Genomic DNA, 20373 nt, shown 5'->3' with positions numbered 1-20373 from the left:
TTGACACACCTCACTCTTCCCCCTGCGTCCTGTTTCACCGCCAACGACACGTTTCTCCACCCTGCACACACAGTCAACCTCCTCCGATCTTCTCTGCACCGAGGCCGGTGATGGCTGTGAACCTACTCACCACCCATCAGGGCTTCGGTTCCACGTTCCCTCTGAGCCCTTCTCTCAACAACGCCACGCCTCCCTTCTCTGGGCACAGATTCTTCCTCTGTTCCCACTAGACTCTGTGCTCCTGGAGGAAGCAAGTTTCTCTCAGGCCTCTATCCCCAGCATTTAGCAGAGGGTCAGAGCCATGACAAACGTTCAGATCTCTACGGAATGAATTTTTGGTTTATGAGTATATACTTCTAGTGTTCAAGATAAACTATATTTTAAAAGCAGCAGAAATACTTGTGGGTCCAATATTTTATTTTATTTTTATTTGATTTATTTATTTATTTATTTTCGGTACGCGGGCCTCTCACTGTTGTGGCCTCTCCCGTTGCGGAGCACAGGCTCCGGACGCGCAGGCTCAGCGGCCATGGCTCACGGGCCCAGCCGCTCCGCGGCATGTGGGATCTTCCCGGACCGGGGCACGAACCCGTGTCCCCTGCACCGGCAGGCAGATTCTCAACCACTGTGCCACCAGGGAAGCCCCAATATTTTATTTTTAAAACCATGAGTTAGTTGAGTTGCTAACTTCCAAACCTACAACGCATTAATTCCCAAGAAAGAAGCAATAAATAACCACATTTTGTCCAAAGGCTTCCCTCCTCAAACATGCCTGAACCCTAACTGTGCCCAGTTTTGGAAGGAACACACCTCCTTAAAGCCAAAGGACTACTTGTAGCCAAAAAAGTCTCATATTCAGAATATGTAAAGGATTCATAGTAAACAGTAAGAAACAGACACCCAACGAAAATTAAGCAGAAGATCTGACAAGTATTTCACAAAAAAAGACATCCAAATCGCCAGAAAGCACCTGAACAAGTGCCCAATATTATTAGTCATCAATGAAATGTCAATCAGAACTGCAATGAGAAACTACTGCCTGCCCATTCGAATGACTAACAACCAGACACTCAGAATGTAAGCTGAACAAGCAGAGTGTAAGCTATACAACCAACCACTTTGGAAAACTGTTCAGTAGTAGTTCCTAAAGTTGAACAAACTACCATAAAACTCAGAAATTCTACTCTTGAGGATACTTCTGAAAGAAATCAATGTCTATGTTGACCCAAAGACCCAATGACAAGTACAAGAATGTTTGTAGCATTTTACACACACACACACACACACACACACACACACACACACATTATATAGAGCATTACAGTTCATAATACTCCAGGATGCAAACAACCCAAATAACCAAAATACAAAGTAAGAAATAAGCAGCAGCCATGGAATACTATGCAGCAGTGAAAAGGAATGCATTACTACAACATGCAGCAACGTGGATGAAATGCATAGATCAATGGTGAGCCAAAGAAGGCATATTAACACAAAAGAGAACACAGTGTCGGGCTCCATCTCTGTAAAGACCAAGGACAAACACAATTCAAATCTATGGAACAGGGAATTCCCTGGAGGTCCAGTGGTTAGGACCCCGCACTCTCGCTGCCGAGGGCTCGGGTTCAATCCCTGGTCAGGGAACTAAATCCCACAAGCTGCAGCCAAAAAAACAAAAACAAACAAACAAACACAAATCTATGGAGTAGAAGAAGTCCGTCCAGAATAATGGTTGGGGGTGGTGGGGTGTTGTTACTGTCTCAGAAGGGGCAAGAGGACGGGCGCCTTTGGGATCCTATTCTGGATGGTGGTCACACAGTGTGGCAGACAGTGCCGGGTTGGCTTGGTTCAGCTGGGGACTACGTTTCCCAGAACCCCCGGAGTTCTGAATTAGAACTGGCCAACAACGGAACTCGCGTGAGGTTTGGAAGACGGACCGGACGCAGCAGCCACTCCTCTATGAAGGTCTCGGCAGTCAGACGTGGCGATGGACAGAAACAGAGAAGTGCGCGGGGTTCCAGCCCGTCCTCGCTCTCACCCACGCTCCACCCAGCTCTCCCTTCTTGCCCCTTACCCAGACCAACAGACACCCGCTGGACCCCCTGGACAGCAGCTCTCCAGGAGCTCTGAGCTGTCCACCCACACCAATGCCTCAGGCAGACTGGGGAGTGCCTCCCCTGTGAGCTCCAACCTCCTATCTGGACTTTCACTGTCCCAACACCTCCCACAGTGGGTAAGGTCTAATTTCTGTAATAAATCCCTTAGCCCCCAAATTTCATATGGCTCGACTCCCAGCTGAACACCCTGCTGGATACATACAGAGGTTTATGTACATATGTAGACATCTGTGTGTGTGTATGTTTCATACTTAGGATTTGTGCACTTTAAGAACATACATTATACTACCATTAAATAAAGAAAAAAAAGAAACCAAAAAAGGGTATTTTTTCCACGCCCTGAGAGAACAGTAATCTGAGGGCCACCCAGCAGTGCACACCAATGGAAGAACTGGAAGAAGCACTGCTTGGCTGAGGTCCAGCAGACAGCTGGGAGCCTGGTGGGTGTGGCCAGAGCCTGGATGTGTGTTTCTAGACACCAACAGGACACATGCTCCCTGTCTGGCAAGCTGCCGACTCCCTGGAACCAAGTTCCATAGTCCAGAGGGGGTTGTCCCTTTTGAAGGGACAGACTCACCACAGTCAATGTGCACCTGAATGCAAGTGAGTTAGGAGTCCCAGATGGGCGGAAAGGCACCCGCAGGGCGGGTGCAGAGGCGAGACAGAAGTCCCTCCTGTGAATCCAGAACGTGCACTCTGGTGCTGCTGCTACGGCAGTCTTGGGTACAGGCGCTCCTCTGCACCCCAGTACCCACGTGAGGGTCAGTGCACACATGGGTGTCCCCAAAGTCACTGCCTTCCAAAACCCAACGTGTTTGGCTGACTTTTACTCCATTCAGCAAGTCATTTATCGACTATATGGTATATGTCAGGTCCTACGCTTGGCACTGAATTTACATTGGTGAATCAAAACACGGTGCTTGCCCTTGTCTGCTGGACGATACAGACGATAAACAAGTAAGCAAACAAGCATATACAGCTGACCCTTGCACAGTGCAGGTCTAAACTGCGTGGGTCCACTTACACACAATGTTTGTGAATAGAATATACTACAGAGCTACGCAGTCTGTGGCTGGTCGAACCTGCAGATACTGGGGCTTCCCTGAAGGTCCAGTGTTAAGACACAGTGTTAAGACTACAGCTTCCACTGTAGAGGGTGCGGGTTGGATCCCTGGTCAGGGAACTAAGATCCCACATGCCGCGTGGCATGGCCAAAAAACTGTAAGAACCCGCAGATACACAGGAATCAAGGATCAGAGAGCCAACTGTAAATTATACACAGATCAACCCCTGCATTGTTTAAGCGTCAACTGTAATTTCAAAATATGAGTGCCAGGAAGGAAATGCACAGGTTACGGTGACCTAGACTAATAAGGAGGGGACCCAAGATAAGTTGGTCATGGAAGCTTCTCTGAGCAGGTAACTTACAGCAGGTCTGAAGGACGAGAGGGGGCTTGGCCTCCCCTCCAGCGTGGACGAAGCCCGTCCCTGACTCTCCCCACACTGTGCAGCAGCACTGCACGCTTCACAAGGTATTTCCACACAGGTTATCTACTGCCTTCTCACACAAGCCTGAGCATGGAAGGCGGGCGCTCGTGTCGCCACCTGTCCTGAGTCACACGACGAGCTACCAATGGCACCATGGTTAACTGGTTCTATTCTCTCCATTACCTCCCTTTGCTTCCTTTCATCATTACTTTTAAGTGAGGAACTCTTCTACTACAGGTCCTTCCAAGGACCCATCAATCCTCTAAGGATATTTTTTTAAGCTGGAAAATGCCGAAGTCTAGTTTTCCCACATCTACTTCAGTCCCATACTTATTGTAAGAAGACAAGCCCAGTCCAAAGCAGGAAAGGAAAAAAAAGGATGACTGCTATCAGAGGTAGACTGCTTACTGTACCATGTCCCACAGTGATGTCTATCACAGTGCCTGTAAGGTTCAATTATACTCCAGGAACCAGTTTATATGACCGTCTCCAGATCTGTGAGTTCCCAGGGACAAGGACCACGCCATATCTTATTCCCAGCATTAAAGCGGTCAAGATATGAAGGAACAAAACGAACCACTTTAAAAAAGCCACTATTGTCTTCTCTCTCTTGTAAATGATTATAGCCACTAGATTTCAACCTAAATGTAAGACTTTACAATTACTCCCTGCTTTGGAAGGAGGAGGTTTAAGAGACTTTTTGGCCATCTCTTATTGATTATAATACCTATAACCATTTATTGAACTCTCCTATGTGCCGAGCCACTGTGCTGGCACTTCACAATAATCTTTCCATTTGGTCCTCACACAATCCTATAAAGAACTCTTATGATTTTCATTGTGTAGATGAGAAAACTGAGATCAGAGGGTAATTAACTTGCCCAGCTAGTAAGCTGAGAATGACAACATTTAAACATAGGAATGCCTCACTCTAAAGCCCAAATTGTCCCCACCTCTTCCCAAAGGTCCCTAGTGTGTCAAAAACAGAACACAAGGACTTCCCTGGTGGTCCAATGGTTAACAGTCTGCACTTGCAATGCATGGGGCGCAGGTTCGATCCCTGGTCAGGGAACTAAGATCCCGCATGCCGCACGGCACGGCCTTTAATAAATAAATTAATTAATTAATTAAAAAGGAACACAAATTCTAGGAAGACCAGAGCACCCAATGGGAAGGGACATTGTTCTGAGCCTTGGACGCTCCATATCTTGCCTTATTATACCACCGAGATCAGCAGGGCTCAGCTGTGAACACTAGCAGCTCCACACACTTCTGAGGAACAGACCCGGGGGCAGAGTGGGGCTCCTTTACAATGATGCCCGTGCCAGCATTAAACTTGGCGGATAACTGTGCTGAACTCTGGCGCCAAATACAATTTTGGACAAAAGATTTGGGTGTCAAAAGGTTTGAGTTCAGTCTAAGATGATGCTTTGATAACCGGAGTCTGAAAGGACTAAACGGCAATTGGGCAGAGGGTGAGACCACTTCTCACTTGTAAGGTAAGTGTACTGCTCTCCCCACCGGTGCTCCTGGCTCTAGATGAAATCTCAAGGACATTCAGCACTTGCAGCAAGACCCATTGGGGTAACAAGTAACACAGGATAAAGGCACATCTACACCCATGACTCTAAATGAACACTGTGCTCCTGCCCCTGGCCACCATGTGGAGCGCTGCTAGCTCCTGGTTAAGGGGAGGGGTGCGGGGGCTGAAATCCAGCCCACGACCCCACTCAGCAAACCATACACCTGGCAAGGAGCAGAACCCACATATAAGAAGGGGTGCAGACAGAGTGGCCACAGGGGAGAATGATGGCCGCGCATCCCTGCCACCCGAGGCCCATGACAACTGTCTGGACCACAGACAGTGAAGTCGGCCGGGGAAGGGCTCTGACTCAACTCTGTGTACCTTGTGAAGAACCATGCAAAAAATAAAGAACAACCCCGGCAGTCTGTCTCTGCAACTCTGAAAGGTGGCACCAGACAATCATTTCCAAAGGAATCAGACAAATACTCCTTTCCACACTTAGAAATGAAAAGGCCTTCCTGGCTAGAGAGTGACTCAGGAAACTAGGCTCCTATTTTTATATTAAATTAGAGCAACTGCCCTCCTCTAAGGCAAACGGTCCCATCCACTACTGCCTGTCAACAGGCACCTCCCTCAAGACAACACAGAAACATCAGACACCCATTCGAGAGACATCTGGAACCATCGACCCCACTGCACACACTAAAGATCTGAGCCCCGTTAGGCAGACACAGGAGTATGTGCTCTGTTTACTGAAGGACTAACATTCCTCCAAGTAGCCCTACAAGTCATGTCATCACAACCAGCAGTCCTGTACTACTTCTGGGGAGGAACGTGCCTCCAGATCACTGGAAAAGGCCCCTGGACTTTCCAACTCTGAGGCCAAGGACAAAAGCCTGGTCAAGAAAGAGCCACAGTCTGGGTTTGGTTTAGTTTTGTTTTTCAAACATAGAGCATTTTTTCTTCCTTTATTAGCAAAATGAAATAATCAAACTGTGAATAATTTATTTGCTAAATCCTTTAAAGATTTTCACTTTTATCTTTTAAGTAAAGGTATACACATGTACTATATTTTCAAGACAAAGGAAATGAGTAATAATAATTTCATCACAGGTTATAAAAAACATAAAAACAATTATGTTGGGACTGTGGTGACTGACTCGTTCTAGTTAAGCTGATCTGCACAATTTACTTAATGAGAATAAAATGTCATAATTAATAATTAACCAAAGATAATCTAAAATTAATTACCTTATTTTTTGTAATATAAAAAAATCTCAAGTCCTATATGTATCTAATCAATAAGGGATTGTTAATATTGAATATCATTAAGTTTGCTATGGTTGGGTTTGAATAAAACTGAAAAAGCTTTAGCAATTGCACTGAGTAATAAGTGATCAAGATTACCACTAGGACTAGTGCCCACTCTTCTCAAAGAGAACTGACCCCACATTTACCAAAACCCTTACTGTTACTTTCAGTAGTCAACACCAAATGTGTAAGACCCCTGAGCTTCTTGTGTCATCCCACTATTACCCCCCATAATGCTCTGAACTTCCTGTTCCTTCTCTCCTCCCTTCAATCCTCAAACCCGACCACTGTGCCTTCTCTAACTATGGCGACATACGCAGCCACCTCCCCTACACACTCAACCTCATCTCCAGAGCTTCCTCTCTATCCTTGCTTCAAACAACTCTCCCCTAAGGCACGTTCTCTTTGGTGTTCCCAAGCAGGGGCTTTGTATTAGGAGCTGATGTGCTTGGTGTCCACTGACCCCCACTGTCTCCTCCAGACTCCATCCTCTTATACAAAACACACTTCTGAGGACCAAGGTCTGATTTTTCTCAATGTATCAATCAGCTGTCATTTTAATAACCTTTCTGGGCCAGCTGAACACAACTTCAAAAACACAAGACTTCTTATAGTTGACAAGCATTTGTGAGTCAGCCTATAAAGAGGAGAACTGATCCTGATGAAGGCCATTAAATCCATAAAACACAACTGAAGAAAAGCCAAACTCAAAGATCAGAGGGAACATGGAAGGACTAGTCCCATGAGATAATCAAGTCCAGTGATAGAATATATGAAAGACGGCTTCCCTGGTGGTGCAGCGGTTAAGAATCTGCCTGCCAATGCTGGGGACACAGATTCGAGCCCTGGTCCAGGAAGATCCCACACGCCGCGGAACAGCTAACCCCGTTCGCCACAACTACTGAGCCTGCATTCTAGAGCCCGCGAACCACAACTACTGAGCCCGTGTGCCTAGAGCCTGTGCTCCGCAACAAGAGAAGCCACCACAATGAGAAGCCCGCGCACTGCAATGAAGAGTAGCCCCCATTCGTCGAAACTAGAGAAAGGCCAGCATGCAGCAACAAAGACTCAACACAGCCAAAAATAAATTTTAAAATATATATATACACATATATGAAAGAACACAACATTCTTAGGAGAAAAAGAATTTTTATAAAACTTCATCACGAGGTAAGAGGCAAAGGTAGCATAAACCCAAGGCTGTGTAAATACAGAAGCAAGGGCAGCCTCAGCAGGGATAAAAAAGGGAAACCAGGCTGAGAAGGGGGAGAAATTAGGCAGAGAATACTCAAGCAGCTGAAGAACATTTTCTAGATCTATGGACTAATTTCTCAAAGGAAAAGCTGTAAACCCTGCCTCTGACAGGCCAGTGTCAAATGTGCACAGAGAGCTACCTATCAGGGTAAATAACATAAAACAAGCCCAAATAAGCAAACTCTCCCTATGTCAGATCCTGGCAGAACAACAGTCAATCTGCTCCCCCCACCTGCCCACTGAAAACGCCCAAGATGCCCAGCTGTGCGCAGAGGCCCCAGGACAGAAGACTGGGGGGCGGGGGGTGGCACGTCTCCCCACATCCGCCTCTGGCACAGCAGGGGCTGGTGCAGCACGACCACACCCACGGCGGCTCCTGTTCTCGGAGACCAATGACAAGTCTTCCTCTTGGAGATTGTGGGGAAAATGAGGCTCAGAGCTGTTTCACAGCATCCTTCTCTGGCCTGCCACTGCCCGAGGAGACTCAGGGGTTCACCATTAGAGACGTGAACGGGAACACTAATGCCACTGTCACCAAGCGGAAAAGCAGGCATCCTCACGGGTGGAGACGAAGCCTTCCCACCAGTGGTGACGGCGGCAGCAGGCCGAGGTCTCGAGCGCCTCAAGCACATCCCCATTCTGTTTTTCTGGAGGACAGCACCTGGGGCTTGGACAGGCCCCCAGCAGACCCTACAACTGTGCTCTTCCCAGCGCTCAAGCGCTCCCCTGCAAAGATGGAAGTCAGAGAGAAAGCAGAGACGAGCAGAGCTTCAAATGCCATACCAGGGCAACAGCTGTCATTGTTCATAAAATTTAGGCAATTCCCTATTTATGGGACATAAACATTCATGATGGGAAAGAACTACCATGTGCTTCAAGTGTGCCACTTTTGGGGTGTGTGAACTAAGACAGGGACATTTTCCTATACTCTGGTATTAGCTATCTGTTCATGAGACTCACCAAGGAACCTGAAAAAAAATATTACCAATGTAATATTCAGGCCCTGCCCCAGAGCCATCAAATCAGAATCTCTGCAGCGGCGGGAGGTTCCCCCCACCGTGATCCTCATGTGCTAAAAAGGCAGAGAAGAAGGGAGACAGAAGGCCAACCTGGGAACACAGCACACATGTGGCTGAAAAATCAGAAGTTCGCCCACTTCAGACAGGCTTTCTCCCCTATATACATGTCACCACCTCATCGGCAAAGTCCTACGAAACCTCAAAACACAGAAACAGAAGAAGAGCTGCCCAACAAAAAAACTGAGTCGTGCTTCACCGGGCTTGAGGGAGTGCCTTGCTTAATTAACCTCTGAGGGTGTTTTGTTTACAAGATGTAAACCAGCTGCGATGTTCTGTCCCTCCTAGGTGAAGTTACACCACAACTGTCTGAAGACGGCCCAGTGATTGTATGTTTGCAGGGAGCACAGTCCACATGGGTGAAGGCAGATTAATGAGTGATGTGGCTGCCAGGCCAGCTGGACTTTCCTTTCACTGGACAAGTCAAAGCCCTGGGGACCCGCAGAGGGTAAATATAGCCTGGCCTCACCAAGGGCCACTCTGTGGGTAGGCAGGGACGCCTGTCCTATCCTGTCCCTCTTACCAGAGTGGTGAGCCCTTTCCTGGCAAGCTTTTCAGAAATGGTCATTAAGGTCAGTGCTAATTCATGTCTGACCATAAGTCTGAGAAGAGAAAGGTGGGTTGAAAAAAATGTGTCCTTAAGTAACTTTTTGGGTCCTTTGGCCATGATCATATGAGAACCTGAGACAGGCTTTCAGATGCTCAGAGACAGCAACGGACCCCTGACAGAATGGACACTGGTGCCAACAGCTGCAGAGACCCCTTAAGGAGCCTGGCCTCTCCATGAGGCCCCCAGACACTCAGAGTAGCTGGAGATGGCAAGTGTCCCTTAGTTCCAGCAATTCTCCTGGGCAGTACGAGGTGAGCCCAGCGACAACCAAGGCAGTCCTGACGGGCCAGGCCCGCTCTGCTGGAACCCTAATGGCCCAACTGCACCACAGCAGGCCCAGGAAGGTCCAAGGTGAAGGCAAGTCTCATCAGGCCCACTTAAGAGTAAATTCACACTGAACCTTTGCTCCTTGGGCTCTTTAAACCAGAGGCAAAATTCTGAGGCTGTACCATTCCCTTAATCCACGTTAGAGTTGTCACCCCATAGCTAAGTTTACCTCTACGATGAAAGCATGCTGACAGCAAGAGTTCCCAAGCTCTGTGAGAAACCAACTGAAATTTTTCTAATTATTATTTATTTTCCTGAAATAAACTCCCCTTCCTACCCTTTCTTGGGCCACTAGAATAGTTTCCTTGAAAATGCCTCTAGGGACTTCCCTGGTGGCACAGTGGTTGGGAATCCGTCCGCCAATGCAGGGGGGACAGGTGCGAGCCCTGGTCTGGGAAGATCCCACATGCTGCGGAGCAACTAAGCCCGTGTGCCATAACTACTGAGCCTGAGCTCTGGAGCCCACGAGCCACAACTACTGAGGCCACGAGCCACAACTACTGAAGCCCGCATGCCGCAACTACTGAGCCCACATGCTGCAACTGATGAAGCCAACACGCCTAGAGCCGGTGCTCCGCAACAGGAGGGGCCACCGCAATGGGAAGCCCTCGCACCTCAACTTAGAGAAAGCCTGAGTGCAGCAGCGATCCAACACAGCCAAAACAAAAAACAAACAAACAAAAAGAAAATGCCTCTATCTTTCTCTTAACAGAGAAGATTAAGGCAGAAACAACAAAATCCCTTCAGTGCAAAAAGTACTATGTGCTCTCATGAAAAACAAAGGCTCTTTCCAGATATAAAAAGGCTCCCTGTTCTAGGTGCCTGCGACTAAGCTTTAGAAATAAATCAAAGCTATCTGCAGCCACAGCTCTCCTCCCACCTTTCTCTATCCCCTTTGATAGCATGAACTAGAAGCAACAAAAGAGCAAGAGCTCTGCTGTCTGCTTTTTGGGGGCTTGTCCCACAGAGAAAACAGTCAGTTTGAGCTTTATGCCATGACATCATCAGCCACCAATCAATGCAGAGAAGGTGGAGCAGGTTTTGTCTGTGGAACCAACCATTGCAATTGTCAAACTGCAAAAGGCAGTGCAGGTGTGAGGTAGGGTTTTCTCTTACCTTGTTTCTGTTAAACTATAAAAGAAAAGTGAGAAGAAGAGGGAAAAAAACTTGTCTATGGAAAAAAATAAACCCCCAAATTCCCTAGGTATTAGCAACAGACCATCCAGGACCCTACACCTGTGCAAAGACTGACAGTAGAAGCCTTTGTTCTGTGAGACACTGAATGGAATCTAAGAAAATAGTCAGTTTTAGGAAAGCGTTTTGTTTTTTTTTTAACCTGAGCACACATGCGTGTGTGTTTTCAAATAGGGTCCCAAAGTAGTGAAGGGAGTATGGAATAAAAAGAAAATACTTTGGTTATCCAGACATTAGTTAAAATCTCTACCCATAAACTACACTTTTTACTTGTGCATCACAGCTGGAGGTTCTTGGGAATTGCTTATGTTCAGTCCATTTTCATCCCAGAAAATGCTGCCCATCTTATTATGAATGAAGCCGTTTAGCCAAGGTTAGAATATGCAAGGAGAGGGGTGGCAGAGGACACAGGGCTCCAAGAGTGGGGGTGAGGGAGCAAACTCACAGAGCAAACATTGTTTACAACTGCCAGCCAAGCTGATGCCGTCTCTCCGCCTGTTCAAGCAGATTATTACAGTAAGTCCCAAACAATCAAGTCGAGGCAGGGAGGGGGCTGACCCAGCCTCCGCTCTGCGGATGGCACGAGGGCAACATTCCAAGCAAGGTTCGCCCGGGCCACAGTCTGTGCCAGCTCTTCTGGGAACCCACCAGGCGAGAGTGCTGGACACAGCCAGGCAGCAAGGAGGACAAGCTCTCAACTCAAATTAAAGGCCGAAGCGACTAGGCTTCCAGAGGCGGGCACTACACCAGTTCACGTACAGCCACGTGAGAAGGGATGAGGGAGGCACTGCAAGATGCCTTTTTCAATGAAAACAGGGTGCAACCGCACACGCTGGGAGGGGCACAGGCTGCTGGGTCCTCACACAGCCATCGGAGGATGGGGCAGCCAGGCTGCTGAGGGTGGAGCAGTCACTGAGATCACCGTACGATTTACTTCTGACAGTGTCACTGCACCTCTGAGCTCCTAAACGTTAATATAAACGACAAATATACTATCAGAGGCCATTAACCGGAAATGTCTCACAAGCAGTCAGACTTTTTTTTTAACAATCAATGCACGCTCTGATGTTAACTTCAGGCCAGGCTTCCCCGGCTCTCCTCCCAGGGTGCCACCCCATCTCCACCCTCTCCTCTCAGGAGCAGCGCCCTGGTGCAGGCCTCCACGCTGCCTGCCTGGCTCAGCTGGGACTAAGTCTGAAAACCATCCGGGGGCCTGTGCTCCCTGTCCCTCAGCCACTGAGGGACATGAAACCGATATTCAGGACACCCTGGCTCTGGTCCCCCCAGAGGCGCACCCTGTTGCGAGCCCCTGAGCGGGACAGTCACCTGCTACAGGAAGAGGGGCCTCCCTCATTGACACTCCACGGTTCCCTGAACAAAACAACAGCAAGATCAGCAGGGGAAACTGCTCCCTTCCACCGGACAAGCTTTTCCGTGAGGCTCACACATCAAGGCATAAAGAGGAGTCCGAGGCTCAGGGGACAGAGGGGCTCCGAGAGAGCAACGGCCCCTCCACACAGGCCTGCCAGCAGCACCAGCATGCCCCCATCCCACCATGTGCACCCCCAGCCAACCAAGAATGCTGTTCCAGCCTGGCCTACCTCATCAAAGACCACAGAGACCGGAGAAGGAAGGGACGAGAGAGAGAAGAGGCTACACTTAGCTGGCTGACCAAGATAAAGGGATAAAGTGAGTGATAAAGGCCAAGCACCACACAAGCACTTCACTGTCACTCGGGATGGTGGAAGGTCTGGCCACGAGCCACGCCAGGGCAGGATCAGGGCCGGAGGCAGCTTTCGAGAGAACACAGCTACTTTCTCAAGTCACGGGAAAAGGCAGAAACAGGTCCAGAGGGATACACTGCAATACCCTTATGAAGTTCTTCAAAATCTAGTCTGAAAGTCAGGACAGAAAATCCTCCCTGGTAAAAACAAGGTGTTGATACTAAACGTGAGAAGAAGAAGTGGCAACAGGTGTAAAGGACCCAGGGCAAGTGGTGTCTCAGGCTCCAGGTCTTTTCCTTGGAGGCCCTCTGGCCACCCCGGGACCCTCACCGGCTCTAATCACAGGAGTGCCTTCTACATCTGCACTAGAGTCCCGAAGGCCAGGGACGGCGTCATTTTCTGTGGGTGGTGTGGGGAACCCCTACTTTTTAAAAGAACAGAAAAAGGGGGAACAAGGCAGCTTGCCTATCATATTAGAAGAGCTGGCACTGCTGGCTTTTTGACCCTCAGCTCTGCAGCTGGTACGCCTCCTGTGTGAACAAGGGTGCAGGCTGTGTATTTACTGGACAAACATGACCCAGGGGAGTTTCTTCCACTTAGTGTCAGGAGAGTTGCCTTGTAAATGGGACACATCCTTCTCCACGTGGGCGGCAAAGACCTCTTGAGAAGAGCCTCTGTGAGAATACCTACCCACAGTCCCAGAGCATCTCAGCACCTGACACACGGAACCATCCTAGTGTCACACACATGGACACACACACACCCGGAATTACCAGGGGACACACATCTAAATCCACCAGGCAATTTGGGAGCATTCCTCTTATCTGGAACATACAGTAAAAACCTGTATTTTGTGGTGATATCTGTCTCTTTCTTCCTTTTAATGAGGGCTGATTTACTTTCTCTTTGTTCCAAAAGCAACACCCTACTTTGAGCCCGGTTATCGCGGGAGGACCACATCTGAGCTGAGGGCGCAGTAAGCTGGTTCTTAGAAGCCGCCTATTTTTAGTCCCTGGTCCTTCCTGACCTCTTCCCAAGGGAAGGCCCCTCCCTCTGCTCTCCGGCAAACAGCTCTGCCAGAGCACAGGACACTCACACCAAGTGGGAAGGGGGTGCTGGAGAGCCCTGAGGCTGCCCCTCCACACGTCAGACTGCAAAGAGGTGAACGGAGGAGGCTGGAGAAGTGGGAGGGAGGACATTTTTTAAATCACAAAGAAAGTGGGAGCGTGACTCAGAAGAGAAACACTGCACAAAAGTCGTTTGTCGGCCGTCTAGGATGGGAGCACAGCTCTGTGCCACGTAGCTGGACTGGACATCTGTCCTGCATCTGTCAGCCACGGTAACCTCGCAGCCCACAGCACTGTTGGCAAGCCTGAACCAGCCAAGACGGCCACTCACCCCTTAGAGAGCGAGGCCACCACCGGCATGACCGCAACTCCCCTGACACGGCCAGCCTTCTCCCTTCACCAAGAAGGGAGTGCAGAGGAAAGAGGAAAACACTCGGACACCTGCCTCACTCTGAACTCCAGGACATGCCCTCCTTTCACGAGACTTCACAGTATTTTATACAGGTAGCCGTTACAGAATCACCAACCTGAACTGAAGAGTGAATTCTGCTAATTCTGGTTTTCCACTGACTTGTCATTGTAAAATTGTAAGTATAGGCAGAAGTCTTACTCCCCTCAAGAGTTAAACATTTTTTAACTTAACTTGTAACAAGGTTCAAACATAGTAGGTGAAATATGAATAGATCCAATGCATAAGACAAGGTAAACAGTCTATTTTAAACCAAGAGCAAAGAAAATGAGGAAAAGAATTTGAAAAAGAATATGTGTGTGTGTATAACTGAATCACTTTGCTGTACACTTGAAACTAACACAACATTGTTAATGAACTATTCTTCAATCTAAAAAACAGGGAAAAAAACCCAAATAAGATGACTTGAAAAAAAGAGTAAAGGAAGTGACAGTCCAGCTGATAAACTAAACGATTTTCATCTTCAAAGAGCTTGACATCTGTGAACTCACCACCATATGTACACCCCGCCTTGCAGGGGGCACACCAGCAGACAGCAGAACACGACCCGGGCCTCTGCTCCAACACTAAGTACACGCATTGTATCACAGCAGCTCCCAAAGCTGACCTCCGGATGCCTGTACCACCCCGCTCCCATCCCACCACCTGCCCTAGAAGAAGAAATCACACGACAGGAGGCCCGAGAGCAGGTGCTCCTCTGCGTACACCCATCACCCGAGAGCCCTTTTAATGCAGATTCAGATGCCACAGGTCCGGGTGGCGACCTGAGAACAAGCTCCTAAGCAGCAAGGAGCCAAAGGATTTCAAAGGTCTACTTGGGCTGGGGTGCTCTGGAGAAGGTAAAGAAGTGAATCAGAAACAGCCTTTACATTTAGAGGACTGAGTAGAATTGGAGAAGTTTGGGATACAGTGTTGGGAAGAGAGAAAATAGTATTTTAGATGGAGCAAAAAAATTCAGGCAAAGGAGAAGCATGAAACACAGGTCATTCAGGAGATAGCTGTCTGTGTAAAAAAAAGATAAAAATATTCCCAAACTGTATCACTACTTAGGTACCAAGAATTATGAGACTTAATTCTCTTGAAGAGCCCTGAGTGGCCTGAGAGTAAGTTCGAGCTAGGGAATAACTTCAGTGTGTTGGTCTAATAAAGAGCAACACCTGTGATAAACATCTTGCAGAAGGCAGCCCCAGCTACTCAGCTACTTGGTGCCCCTCCGAGGTTTAAGGCCATGAACTTGGGCGCACACCCAGCCACTAGCCAAAGAATGTTCGTGAGATATTTTTAAATGCTTGCCATCCCGTAATGACCAGGAAAGGAAATCCCACTGTCAGCTCCACCCTATGTCGGCCTCCTAACACAGATCTCCCAGGAGAGGGGTCAGAACAGTGGTCTCCAACTGTGCCATCTGGTGACGTGGCCCAACTTCCGGGCTGGGTCACTTCCTCTGCTGTGTCAGACCAAGTGGCTCTGCCAGTGCCCAGTAAGCTCCTCAGCAAACAGAAATGAAGGCCCAGATGCAGGAGGTGTCACCAGGATACCCCGACAGCATGCATACTCTGGGAAGGCAGGGCAGCGCGGCAGGAGCGCAGTGTGCACCACAGGGACAGGGTCTGAACCAGGGCTCTTCTCATAGGCCACACAACTGCTCTCAATCCATTTGTATATTTACAAAATGGAAATCACAATCCAAGCCCTGCCTACCCTACTACTGCAAATCAATTTCAGCAACGTCTGTGAAATGCTTCCTAAGCTGTGAAGCACTATAAAAAGACAATTCCGGGCTTCCCTGGTGGCGCAGTGGTGGAGAGTCCGCCTGCCGATGCAGGGGACGCGGGTTCGTGCCCCGGTCCGGGAGGATCCCACATGCCGTGGAGCGGCTGGGCCCGTGAGCCATGGCCGCTGAGCCTGCGTGTCCGGAGCCTGTGCTCCGCAACGGGAGAGGCCACAACAGTGAGAGGCCCGCGTACCTCAAAAAAAAAAAAAAAAAAAAAAAAAAAAAAGACAATTCCTTACTCTTAAAGGGTCTGAGAGATAGAGAGGCCCTTTATGACACTCTCCCTTTCTTGTCAGCAGCCCACTGTCTATATCTGGTATTTAATATCCCTTTCACCAAAGGAAAAACTCAAAGCACAAAGAAGAAACCACAGACCTGTTCAAGGTCAAACACCAAACACATGTGTTTGGAGGAGTGAAAGCCATGGCTCAAGGTTGCCACAAAGTTAAACACCTTTCTGTTATGGTAAAACAAGAGAGCAACTTCCTAATTTGCCTCTAGAGGTTCAATGTTTTAACCCTTTCTAAAGGTGCCCTGCAGAGTCAAACCACTGGACCCATACTTGTGTGAACCAACCCGAGAGCCTAGGTGGAGCTGACTGAGGGTGGACAGGACTGCAGCACTGACCCGACAGCACCTTGGACCACACCAGCCGTGCAGGCAAGGCTTCAGCTTCCTTTGCTGTAAAGACAGGCCAGGACTAGCTAAGTGATTAGACCTCCTATAGGCGGCCAGTCCCCAACACCCAGAACAGGTAGAAGCTTCTCTGAAACAGTTAGGTGCTTGGCCCAGCACCTCCAAGACCCATGCACCTCCCTATAGACCCTTTAGACAATCGTGTGTTCTAATTTCCTTAAGGCACCGCTAAGTCCCAGCATCCAGACTAGAAACCTCTGGAGTAAGTGACCAGCTGCGACATGCAAAGGCAGCCTCCTCAAATCTCCTACCACATTCCACTCTCCCAGGCTTTTGAAGTTTGCCACAATTCTAGAATTGAGAAGGCAGACCTAAGCCAACCTGGGTACATTTGGGGGAAGGGAGGGAGGAGTGGAAACAGGAAGAGGAAAACAACAACCAACCAATCCATCACGCTGCAAAAACCCTGCGCCTTTATGATTTGTCGTTTGAGGGAAGGAGCCTACACAAGCTGGCACGCCCCGCTTGGCAGGTCCCCACTCAGCGCTGAGGCACACGGCCCCAGCACAGCACCTGACGAGCAGAAGGCAACCATCCGTGCGGGACGTGTGAGAGGCCCGGGAAGCCTCAGCTCAACCCTAACTCTGTCCCTTCCCCATCCACGTGGCTCCACGGGAGTTTCTTAACCTGTTTCCTTTTCTGGCCTCAGAGGAGGCTGGAACATACGTAAAATGCCTCTCACAGTGCCAGATACACAGAAAATACTCAATAAAGCCTGGAGGTGAGGATGATGCTGGTGGGGACTCTGCCTTCCAGCCTCACGTCAGGAAACTGAAGTCGAAGACCTGCACCCAAGAGATCTCGCAAGTGCACTAATCGTAGTGGAAAGTAGTCTTCTGACATTTTCCCTCCTCTTTCCTATAGAAGGGAAGTCATCTGTCTCCAGGCACCTGAACCTGATCTAAAGACAGACAAAAACATTTAGCTAACCTTCTCTTGTATCCATAAGGCCTGAACCAGACTCCAGTGGAAAAAAATAAGAACATTGACCACCTAAAATAAACTGAACACAAGAACCTCTGAAACCAGCCCTCAAAAACAACTGAGGGGGGACTTCCCTGGCGGTCCAGTGATTAAGAATCTGCCTTCCAATGCAGGGGATGCGGGTTTGATCCCTGGTTGGGGAACTAAGATCCCACATGCCGCAGGGCAACTAAGCCCATGAACCGCAACTACTGAGTCCCTGCTCTCTGGAGCCCGAGTACCACAATTAGAGAGAAGCCTGTGTGCTGCAACGAACAGCCCACGCGCTGCAATGAAAGATCCCCTGTGCCGGTGTGCCTCAACTAAGACCTGATGCAGCCAAATAAATAAAATTTAAACAACAACAGCTAGGGGATGGGAGTGGAGGACACAAAGCAACTCCATGTAAGCCAGGAACACCCTTCCCTGGGAGAGAAGGGAAATGACAGGCACAGCCAGACCCCGGATATGGGTAATCTCCTGAGCCCCAGGCTTCCCATAAGGCGCTGTGTCTTAGCTGTCCCAATAACCAGTTACGATGCTGGGAGCAGGGGGCAGGAGGGATCAATATTCCAAGAGCCAACAAACAAGAAACCCCTAGTTCTAGTGCTTGAGAAAAAGAAGAATCATTTAAGGAACACTCTGGGGAAGAAGTGTGGTGTTTATACAAAATATCATGTTAGGAAACTGACTGTGAAAGGTGGTGGGAACTTACCCACTGCTATAAAATAAGCTCCACAAAGGTAAGAATTTTTCTTTGTTTGGCTTGCTGCTATGGTCTCCAGCACCTAGAACCATGCAAGGAACAGAGAGGCACTCAGACACTCGTTGAATGAACGAAATAAAGAGGAAGCAGCAGCTATGTGACATGGTTAAGGGCACAGGCTGTGAGTCAAACAGAATCAGATCAGATCCTGGTTTTGTTACTTAAGTCTCAACCTCTCGGAGAGACAGACAATCAGAGCACTGGATGAGAACTGGGAGCTGCAGCCCCATTCCACCTAACCCGTACCCTAACCCTAACCCTAACCCTAAACCAGTACCCTAACCCTAACCCTAACCCTAACCCAGTACCATAACCCTAACCCTAACCCTAACTCTAAACCAGTACCATAACCCTAACCCTAAACCAATACCCTAACCCTAAACCAGTACCCTAACCCTAACCCTAGCCCTAACCCTAACCATTCCACCCTAACCCTAACCCTAATCCACCCTAACCTTAACCCTAACCCATACCCTAAACCTAACCCTAACCATTCCACTCTAACCCTAAACCTAACCATTCCACCCTAACCCTAACCTGTACCCTAACCCTAACCATTCCACCCTAACCCGTACCCGTACCCTAACCCTAACCATTCCACCCTAACCCTAACCCCATTCCACCCTAACCCGTACCCTAACCCTAACCATTCCACCCTAACCCTAAACTGTACCCTAACCCTAACCATTCCACCCTAACCCTAACCCCATTCCACCCTAACCTGCACCATAGTGTGTCTGCTCTGCCCCCACACCCTCTCTATTCCTGCGTTCCTGTAGAAGACATGCCCACGCACCCCTCTCTACAGGGAGCCTTCCTTCTGTCCTGCTCAGGAGACAGCATGACTATCAGTACAGCCAGGGATTAGCAGGCAGACCAGCACTGGGAGAAGCTAGTGCAGCAGGAGAAACAGACAGCATCTAAAAAGGCGCCCAGCTGAGAACCAACTAAAATCTGAGAGCCAAGACAGCCTCCTACGCTCACTTACACGGTGATTCCCACCTATCAGCATCCCATAATATGTTAGTTTGATTTTTACAAATTAACACTTTCTCAAGCTGCTGAGGGCACCATTTTCTAAGATGAATCCCACAATTCTCTTGACAGCTCAACGCAAATCTGCTACGCATCTCAATGTGTCAGGGACAATTTCCTAGACAACTTCAGCCAGGGGTGGGAGGTGGAAATACATCTCCTGACCAAGAAGTCCCCAGCTGACGTCACAGAGTCGCTGAGGATTTCAACTGGAAAAGATCTGCGAGAACTCCAATTAACTCACTGAGCTGAGCATAGGATCCAGGTTTCCTGAGGACTTGGGTCCAGAGAATTTAGGAATTTCAGATTTACAGTCATAAGCCAAAACCTTGGACCGTTAGGTGGTGTTTGTGAATGTGTATGTGCAAGGCGGAAGAAATAAGCAGGAAGATGGACTCCTGAGTGTGTCCTCTGTAACCCTGACCTCCTAGGAGACACAGCCGCAGAGGGACACGCACATCAGCTTCTCATTGTACTGACGTCGCACCCACTCCTCCGAGGACCCACAACAGTGAGTGACACAACGAAGCAATAGGGGTCGCACATCACAATCACAGCTTCTAAACAAAACAGGGTTCAGGGCTTCCCTGGCGGCGCAGTGGTTGAGAGTCTGCCTGCCGATGCAGGGGACAAGGGTTCGTGCCCCGGTCCGGGAGGATCCCACGTGCCGCGGAGCGGCTGGGCCCGTGAGCCGTGGCCGCTGAGCCTGCGCGTCCGGAGCCTGCGCTCCGCAACGGGAGAGGCCACGACAGTGAGAGGCCCGCGTACCACAAAACAAACAAACAAACAAAAAAAACAGAGTTCAGGGAGGGGAGGGAAGAGCCCCGAGATGTAAAAACAGCAACCTCCCAGGTGTGCCCAGGCCTGAGCTGCCACTGCTGCCAACTAAGACGTCACCTCCAGAAATACATGCCCCTCTTACCCACCAGGCTGCCAACTGACTCCTACAACTGGATTACCATTCAGCTGGAAGGAGA

The 20373-nt window shown here is 49.0% G+C and overlaps 1 protein-coding gene across 34 annotated transcripts in view; it reads right to left on the bottom strand.

Moving 5' to 3' along the window:
• The window catches only part of MICAL3 (microtubule associated monooxygenase, calponin and LIM domain containing 3), a 187304-nt gene that overhangs the window by 118636 nt on the left and 48295 nt on the right, over window positions 1-20373 (bottom strand). The window contains exon 1 of one of the 34 annotated variants that reach the window (XM_067008360.1): window positions 18311-18329. The exons of the other annotated variants lie outside the window; for them this stretch is intronic. The gene's annotated coding sequence lies outside the window, so the exon portion shown is untranslated. Of the gene's footprint in view, window positions 1-18310; window positions 18330-20373 lie in introns of those variants that run through there. 34 annotated transcript variants of the gene reach the window in all.

This window comes from Kogia breviceps, chromosome 12 (genome assembly GCF_026419965.1).
Source record: "Kogia breviceps isolate mKogBre1 chromosome 12, mKogBre1 haplotype 1, whole genome shotgun sequence".
Classification (NCBI taxonomy): domain Eukaryota; kingdom Metazoa; phylum Chordata; class Mammalia; order Artiodactyla; family Physeteridae; genus Kogia; species Kogia breviceps.
This window is presented reverse-complemented; position numbering and strand designations above follow the sequence as displayed.